The sequence below is a fragment of the Tetrao urogallus genome, assembly GCF_951394365.1.
Source record: "Tetrao urogallus genome assembly, chromosome: 16".
Lineage (NCBI taxonomy): Eukaryota > Metazoa > Chordata > Aves > Galliformes > Phasianidae > Tetrao > Tetrao urogallus.
The window spans coordinates 1434562-1443652 of NC_136829.1; positions in this window are offsets into that span (position 1 = coordinate 1434562).

A 9091-nucleotide genomic window follows, 5' to 3' on the forward strand; every position below is an offset into this window, starting at 1 on the left:
ATCATCCCAGATGGGAATAATTACACCATACACTTCACTTCTAGAGAGAAGCAGGAAGATATTTATTGAAATGATTTAGTTTTAAGGTAGTGAATGGGTCGTGGCAACCCCCACTACATGCTGGTGGATAAGAGGACACAGCACAGCTCTGCCAAAATGGATGATGCAGTACCGGTGCATGGCAAGTTGGAAATGGGACAGCAGTGTTTTCCCTCACAGTCGAGAAAGCCAAGCAGGTCCTGGGCTGCATCCAATGTAGCATGAGCAGTGGGGTGAAGGACGGGACCCTGGCCCTCTGCTCTGACGTCTCACTTAGAGCACTGCATCCAGATGCCTTCCTCAGTGCAAAAGAGACATGGATCCATTGTAGTGTATCCAAAGGAGGACCAGAAAAATGGGAAGGAACCCCTCCATGACAGGCTGAGAGAGAAATGGGGCTTTGCAGCCTGGAGGAGATGGCTCCAGGGAGACCTTGAGAGGATCAAGTTGTGCAGAAGCCCCAGGCGCAGGAGGTACAGCAGTGTACACCTCTTCATGGTGTGCATGAGGCAGAGGGCAGGAGGGCTGGTTCAGTCCAGCCTAAGTACAGTGGGATCCCAAGAGGAACGAGGCAGCTGTGCAAGGGGAAATTTGGCTGACAGCTCTGTGAGTGCTGATGCCAAAGGAGCTTTGGATCGAGAAGTCCTTAAAGCCCAGAGCAGAGCATTGCGGCTGGCCTCTGTCTTCCAGGAGATAACGGGAGAGATTTAATTTTCTGGCAGTGTACTCAGGGTCCAGGGAGAGTGACATTGTGGTGATCAGAGTTCTCATGAAGCTCCACAAAAGAAAAACCTAATTCACATTGCACTGTGTGCATACTGCAGGAAGGAGGGCAAGGAAAGTGGCAAGCTCAGTAAGTGGTGCTCATGGACTGATTTAGCAGTGGGTTGTTATGAGTCTAGGGGCGCTATGGCTAGGCTGAGGTTGGACTTCATCATCTTGAAGGTTTTTCCCAACCTGAGCAATGCTTTGATTTTAAGCACAGCAGCTGCAGACAGGCAGGGAATGCAGAAGAGGTGAGGGCTGTGCTGGTAGGCCAGGCACTGAGGTGTGGAAAGGGGAACCCAGCTCAGAGCTGAGCAAGCAAAGGATGCGGGTATGTGGGTGACCTGGAAAGAGTTCAAGCAAACAATGTGCCAAGGGTATCCCTTCTCTTCTGCTCTCACTGAGCGGCTGAAGCAGAGTGCTGGTCCTCACTCTGTGTAAGGCAGCAGCAGGCAAGGAGGGCTTTTGGAGATGAGTGCAAACCTAAAATCACTGTCCTCTTCCAGAAGGAGCTATGTCAGGAGATGCTCCAGCAGAAGAAGTTTGCCCGCAGACCGATGATGGACAAGGACAAATCTTGCCTGGGCTCAACCACTTATGTGAACTTGGTTGTGGAAGAGGAATCCAGCTCTCTGCAGCCTCACAAACCAGCTGCCCCTCCTCCAAACAGTACTCTCCAGTCTGGCCAACACAGAAGGCTGAAAGTGGTTTCAGTTCAACAAGACCTTCAGGGAGATTCAAAGAGCACAGGACATGCAATGAAGTTGCCTGACAAGTTGCCCAAACCTGAGTCAGGCAGCTCCCTGGAAGCGTCCATGCTGATGCTGCCTCAGCAAGAAAGCCACGCTTCCCTGGAGATCAAGAGTTCAGAGCTGTGTCTGAAGACCAGAGTCTTCAAGAGGCAGTTAAGACTCAGGTGACAGAAGCGTTGGAGGGAGTGAAGGTGCTGGATCCATCTGCCACTGCCCTAAGTAGAGCCTCCTTCAAAATCGGACAAAGATTGCTAGGAAATTCAGATAGAACAGAGCCTTCAGAGATCTCCTCTTTCAACCCTGAGCAGGAAATTGCACTGTTGGCAAGGAAAGTTGTAGCGAGTGTGCTGCACAACGTTGGGAAGCCCTTGAAATCTAACAGAAAGGAAGCTCTGACAAAGCATCCTCGCAGGCTTCCCTTGACAAAGCCATCCGAGAAGCTTCTGGAAGTGCCTGCAATATGTTGCAATCCTTTGTAGCTTCTCACTCTGAGCCAGAGTTTGGTGCTCAATATTCTGAAACCATTGAACTTCCCAACAACCATCTCCCTCAGTGGCAGCCACAGCCATCCCAGGTGTCTCTGTCATGGCAGAGCAGGACAGAAGGACGAGGCTCATCAGAAGAGCAGAGCCTGGCAACAAGGCAGAGAGAAAAGCTGCCTGTGATCCAACCAACGCCAAGCACTGCTGTTGTCTCTCATCTGAGTTGCAGCATTGTAAAGCATTGAAAATGCCATCTCCAAAGTGAAGGAGGAGGAGGAAGAATTCCTTCCTGATTATGCCAAACCCATTGTCACTGAAGTATTTTCAAGAGCAAAGAAAAGTGTAGAGAATGAGCTGTAGCAAAAGCCTTCAGCGCAGCGCTGTCTGCCAACACCACGGCACCTGGGACGGTGGGCTCCGTATCAGAGCAGAGCTCTAAGGCTCCTGGCATGCCAGAAGACCTTCAGAAGTCCCTGGATTGCACCTCTGTGCCCACGAACCTTTGGCAGGCACATGGGAAACCCTAACAGAGACCATGGAATATTACTACAGGTACCCCTTCCCCATAGGCCTGCAAGTCTGCCAGACAGCCCGTTCCTCTAGAGGTGTTGAGTCCCTTCTTGAGGAGCTTGCATGGAATCATGCTTCTCTGCAGAATTCCCTGGGGAGACAATCAGTTCCACATGGAAACAAATCAAATTCAGAACAGGAAACAGAACATGGCCTCTTTAATTACAGCCAAGATTCTTGCTGTGTCTTACCTCTGTCTGCCACAGCATTGCCCTTTAGGTTTTACTTTCCCAGAAGACTCCCTTAACACCTTGCAAGAACAGAGAAAGAGATCACTAGTCAAAAGAAACATAAGCAGCACCACTGCATGAAGTAGCCCAGCTCCAACAGTGTCCTTTGCAGGAGTCAGCTGGGGGGTGGTCTGCACCTAAAAGGTAGCCTGGACTTTTCAGTTGGGCTGTCAAGGGCCCGTCACATCTGGCTCAGCAAAGGCAGAGAAACCGATCACAAGAGCCTGTAGCTCTGCTGGTCTCGCCTGTGTGGTTGCCTTTCTAAGCAGTTAGATGGGACAAGGAAGGAGAAGCCTTCCTGCTTCAGAGCAGTGGCAGTGCCTCACTCTTGGACCAAGAGGCAAGGAAATTGACTCTGGGACATCCCCATATCACAGAATCAGAGAATTGAAGGGGTTGGAAGGGACCTCTAGAGATCATCAAGTCCTACCCCCCAAAAAGCCTTACTTTAACCTAGCCTGAAAGATCCACCTGCTAAATCATTATCTATTTGTTTCTTCATGAAAGCAAGAAATCTATCTAAAAACACAGTGTGGAAAAGCTACCTGGCATCACTGAGAATAGTATTTCTCCCAGAACTGGACAACTTCTGACGTAATCAACAATGCATAAGGACAGGTAAAAACAGCAGTTACATTACACACTGATACTTAGTGCATTAGAAACATAGATGGGTGTATTCAGTCAGTACTTGGAAATAATCTTTCTTTCCATATTGATACTCCTTTATCTGATGAAAATCCTACAAGGGTCATAAGCAAAAGAAAGAAAACAAATGACCAAGCAAAAATCTCCATGCAAATTTAAAAAATAATGGGATACTTGTAATTTGTAAGTTGAGCATTTAGCACGTCCTGTTGTTTTCTACAGGTTCAGTTCCAGAATGACTGTCATCACCTGATCTTAGCAATGAGCAGTGAGTTATTTACAACTTCACTCACGTATGTAAGCATAGGAGGCAAGCATTCCTTATAAAAAGCAGGATGATTAGGATCTTTGATGATTAGGAACTCCGCTGGTTTCCAAAAATCCAGGCATAAGGATGAGCATAGCAGGGAAAGCCAGAGAGGTGAGCACTGTGTTCTCAAAGAGCGCTGAACGCAGCAGCCTGCGTCATGTGGGACTGCACTGGGGCCAGACGATGCTCTACAGAAGCTGAGGGGTATTTTCTCATGAGATGCAGAAGGCTTGCAGGGAATCATGCCTCTGCAGATTACAGCTTAAGGTAAAAAAGGAGAAGAGAACCACAAGAGGGTACAGAGGTGGGCTGAAGGAAGGACTGAAGACCTTGAGTGCCAAAGCATATGCACAGCATTGCTATCGTGCCAAGGAGGCCTTAAAGGCACCTGTCTACAGCAGGTGCTGTGGTATCTCAAGGAAATGTGCATGATCCATCTCTAAGCTGAGCAGTACAGGCAATACACTGGAAGGAAAGAAAGCCATCCAGAGGGACCTGGACAGGCTGGAGAAGTGAGCCCACGAGAACATAATGAGGTTCAATAAGGCCAAGCGCAGGACGCTGCACTTGGGTTGGGGCAATCGAAGGTGTTTACACAAACTGGAGGAACATCTCCTGGAGAGCAGCCCTGCAGAGGAGGACTTGTGGATCCCAGAAGGCCATCTTTGTTCTGGGCTGCATTAAAATAGGGGCGGCCAGCTGGGAGAGGGAGGTGATTGTCCCCCTCTACTCGGCTCTTGTGAGGCCCAGGCCAGCAGGGGGAACGGCTGTTTACGAGGGTGGGTGGTGATAGGACAAGGAGGAATGGTTTTAAACTGAGACAGGGGAGGTTTAGGCTGGATATTAGGAGGAAGTTTTTCCCCCAGAGGGTGGTGAGGCACTGGAACAGGTTGCCCAAGGAGGCTGTGGATGCCCCATCCCTGCAGGCATTCAAGGCCAGGCTGGATGTGGCTCTGGGCAGCCTGGGCTGCTGGTTGGCGACCTGCACACAGCAGGGGGTTGGAACTGGATGAGCATTGTGGATGCCTTTTCAACCCAGGCCATTCTGTGATCTCCTCCAGCTGAGTGTGCAAGAGGCTAGACTGTGTGCCTGAGAAACCTGGAAGCATCTTTGTGTGTTTGCTGCTCACTCCACCCCCAGTCCCAATTCTGGAACACGTCTCTTCCAGCTCAACCAGCGTTCTCAACTTGATCTGGAAGATCCGCGCTGTTCTGTGCTGTGCAGAGTACAACAGCCTGCATGACCCACTGCAAACACAAAGCCAACCTGCAGAAACCTGAAGAGCCGGCAATGGCAAAGAAGGTTTGAATATTGAAACAACCAACACGGGCCTCCTCAGGATGAGGAGCTCCAGAGCACTTGCTGCAGCCACCTGTCACTGGTGAGGGACACAGTCGTGCTGCTTTCCCTGGGAACATGCTTAGCCCAACACCCTGTTGGCACTTCCCACTCCTGCTGTTGTCTGGCTGCCTTGCACTGCCTGAGTGTTGAGGAGGCAGCTGGGATGGGCCAGGTGCCAGTGCAAGGAGTCCACCCATTCAGCTCTGACTGTGAGGGAAGCATCAATCCCACATGTTGGGGAAGGGAGGGTGGAGAGAGGAGCAGCTCTCCTGCCAATGGGGGCCTGCAGAATTACAGAATTTGCATTCTGAACAAACAGTAATTTTGCCCCCAAAACAAAAAGGGCTGAACAGGGGGCTATTCCTCTAGGTTATACACTTCTACTGCCAGTTTTCTCTAGTTAGCACATACCATTTTCTCCTCTGGCTACTGCCTAAGTAGAAAGGATCTGGAACTCCGCATCGAGGCTTCCTCATCCACCTGGAGAAACAAAAGAGCAAGAAAGAAAGCTAATGAGTTTGGAAAAGATTCAGAAGACCTCCTAGGGATGACCAACACAGACACCAAGAAAGGCTCAGCCTTCCCTCTATGTACAGAGTTGTAAACTCATTAATAATGTTGACGTACCTTTTTAAGACTTAGTGTCATTCAAATGCAGCAAAGTCAGAACAATAAGAAAAAGCACATCTTGTGCAACATTTACCAGCAAGCATAACAAAAGGTAACAAAGCCCCCAGGATACAACACTTGCCCCCAGCATCTTCAGGGTTCCAATCCCACAGTCTTGGCCAACTGGGATGTGAAGGTAAGGAATGCTGGGAGACCTGCGCCTTAAGCTGCAGAGAAAGGCTTCAACTTTATACACAGTGACCAGAAACTCCTCACAGAACAGAGATTTGATCCTCTTAAAATTGGTTACATTCACACACAATTAAAATACCAGCTGTACCTTCCTATCTCAGAAGAGCCATTCCTTAAAACCAAACCGCTCTCAACAGCTTCCTTGAGGCATTTGATGTTAATATGGCCAGTAATTTCAAAACGAGGTTCTCTGCACATCTTTCCCAACACCGCAGGAAATATAGATAGCACTGGAACTTCCACATCAGATGAAGGGAGCTGAGTAGAACTGTAGCTCTTCTACAGACTCATTTTCCCCACAGATGCATAAACAGAAAGTTCAGTAGACCTTTCAGTTCAACCAGCATCCAACCTCCCGATGTTCGCGCTTCACAGCACAAAAGTGAGGTGAATTTCACCGCCAGGCCACCTGGCCTCAAGGCCTCTGCCCGTATCCTCTGCAGTAATGGCCAACGTCACTCTTGAGTCTAAGGCCCCACCTGAAATCCAAGTCCTGTCACAGCAGGCGCTGTACGAACAGCAGGAGCTCAGCTCCCTCCTGAAGCACAACACTTCTTCCCCCAGAACTGCCCCCTGGCTGGGTGGGAGGCAGCAGCCCCAGTGTTGGGGAGCAGAGAGAGGAGCGGCTCCCACGCCGTTGGAGGCCCGCAGGTTTTTGGAGGGCCATGTGGGTAGGTGCCATGTGGGAGCTTTCTGCCCTTTTCTGCCCGTGGCCCATGCCAAATACGTCATTTTATGGAGTTAACAAGGAGTGGGAGAGGAGCTGCGAGATGAGGTGGAGCTAGCCTGGAGAAAAGGGACTGGAGTGCACGAGTGTGCAAGTGTGTCTCTGTGTTCCTACCTCTGACCCAGAGGACAGAAAGTCGGAGCAGGAGGTAGCGGGCTGCTGGACCTCCCACTCGGGGTCAAAATCCCTGTGCAGCCTGGCACCAAGCCTGTCTTCTGCAGGGCAGAGCAGGGGAGAAGTTGTAACATGATGATAAGCAGACAGCAGCTGTCCCCTCCCACGTCTAAGAACTTCTGGCCCCATAGTACATCATTTAGTGAAGATGAAAGAGTCTAATGAATTAAAAACTGTGAAGACAAACATTTTTGCAAAAATATATGTATAAATAACCACCATTCTATTCAGTGTTGTGCTTGCTTTGTGAATGTGTGGGCACAAAGATTAGGGATGAGAAGGGCTGTGGTACCTCTCACAGATCAGCCAGGTGGAACAGGGAAGATTCTCCTCCTTCTGGAGGAGAAGAGTGGAGAAAACTTGGGAGGAGGGAAGAGGGAGTTGAAGGAAAGAAGGAGAGGCAGAAAGCCCTGTGCACTGATGCAGAGCCTCCTGCCTTGTTCGATGTGGTGCAAGAAACCGAGGGTGACACTGCAAGAAGGAGGGCCAGGGAAGCAGGAAGCACGGCAGCTGCAGACAGGCTCCACGGGTGTTTGGGTGTTTTGAAGGTGAAAGCTGTGGGGATAGGTGAGAGGTGTGGCTCTCCGATACTCCTACACAGCTACTGAAGATGATTTTGAGGCAAAAAGAGAGCGTTTCAGAAAATACCCTGCAGGCACAGGGCACGAACAAAACTGTCAGCAGCAACTCAGGCAGAGTATCTAGTTTTCTCTGCTAGGAAGTGCAAAGGAAGGGAAGACACTGAAATGCTACATGGTATTTTCAGTCCGTGCTTTTGGCTGGAAAACAACTTTGGCTGAGCACTCAGGGAGGTTTCCAGCACTGCTCAAGGCTTGTTTAAAAGCAGTGATTCTGTGCAAATCCCTCCAACTCCAAAGCTTTTTTCTCCCATGAGGCAACTCAGTCACAAGAGAGTCACCTAACAGTATGTCACAGGTAGGTTAAGGATAATCACATTGCTATCCAGTGCTCTGGCCTGTAAACCAAGTTTCCACCTTTAGTTTCGTCCCTCTGCCAGACCTTGGAGCAAGCAGCACCAACGGCTGGGCATACAGTGTGCCAGCAAACATGAAGAACATGCATCACATATACATCACTTACCTGAGGGACGCACCGACAGAGACAAATGAGATGGAAACAAAACATACCTACAAGACACAACTTGAATGTATATTTATTTTATATATATATATATATATACCTTTGTATAGATTAAACTGGGTGGAATTTTATCATATACATTTTTCTGGTATAATACATGAAAAACTGGAACGGGGACATAGCAAATACAAATCCATACATTCCTTGAGCAAACTCTTTGCCACACTGAGACTGAAAGACTGCATGCAATGGGGAGACAGAGAGAAGGGAAATAATTTTTATTTAAAAAAAAAGAAAGACAATCTAGGTACAACTGTAATCAGAGGAGCAGCACTAAATATGGCAAACCGGTATAAATTAAAAAGTAAATTCCACTCGGACATCTACTATGCCTTAAAGTGCAACAAAGCTTGATTGACTGCCCTACAGAATACAGGAAAGATCACCCCTCTTCCCATTCCAACCTGTCCCTCAAAAACAAAAGCAAACAAAAAACACAAACCAATAAAACAAATCTAAAGGATATACATTATCCACAGTCATACAGAGACGCCTACATCTACTCAGTAGCACCAAGAATCTGATATGGGTGTAATTAAAATCAATTAAAACTCAGGAGCAATGATTACAGTTGTTGTTTTTGCAGACTTTCTGCCCTTTACTAGTGTCTGGAAGGAGGAGGCAACTCTCTTTGTACTGAAAGTGAAGGTGACAGTGTCCTGTCCTCTCTCCACCAGCAGCCAAACTGTTCTGGCAGCAGGCCGGGAACACACACACACGCGCACACAGCACAGCGAGAGCAGCAGGTTACGCCGAGGGGATGGGAAGCCGAGGCCTGATGTGTGTGCCTGGCTGCCTGTATGTATATGCACACACACGTGTGTGGATGGAGTGGGGCTAATCTACACAGAAGTGAAGGGTTGTGCGAGTCCAACACACGCCATGAGCCTCTTTGGTGAGAGGGTGATGGGAAGAGGGAGGAGGGAGAGACAGAGAGTCAGCGCTGTCCCCCTCTCATGAGCCTCCGGCCGTTGTCTCCCAGGGCCGGGAGCTCATGTGCCACAGTTATTCTGTCTCCACGTGCCACCTC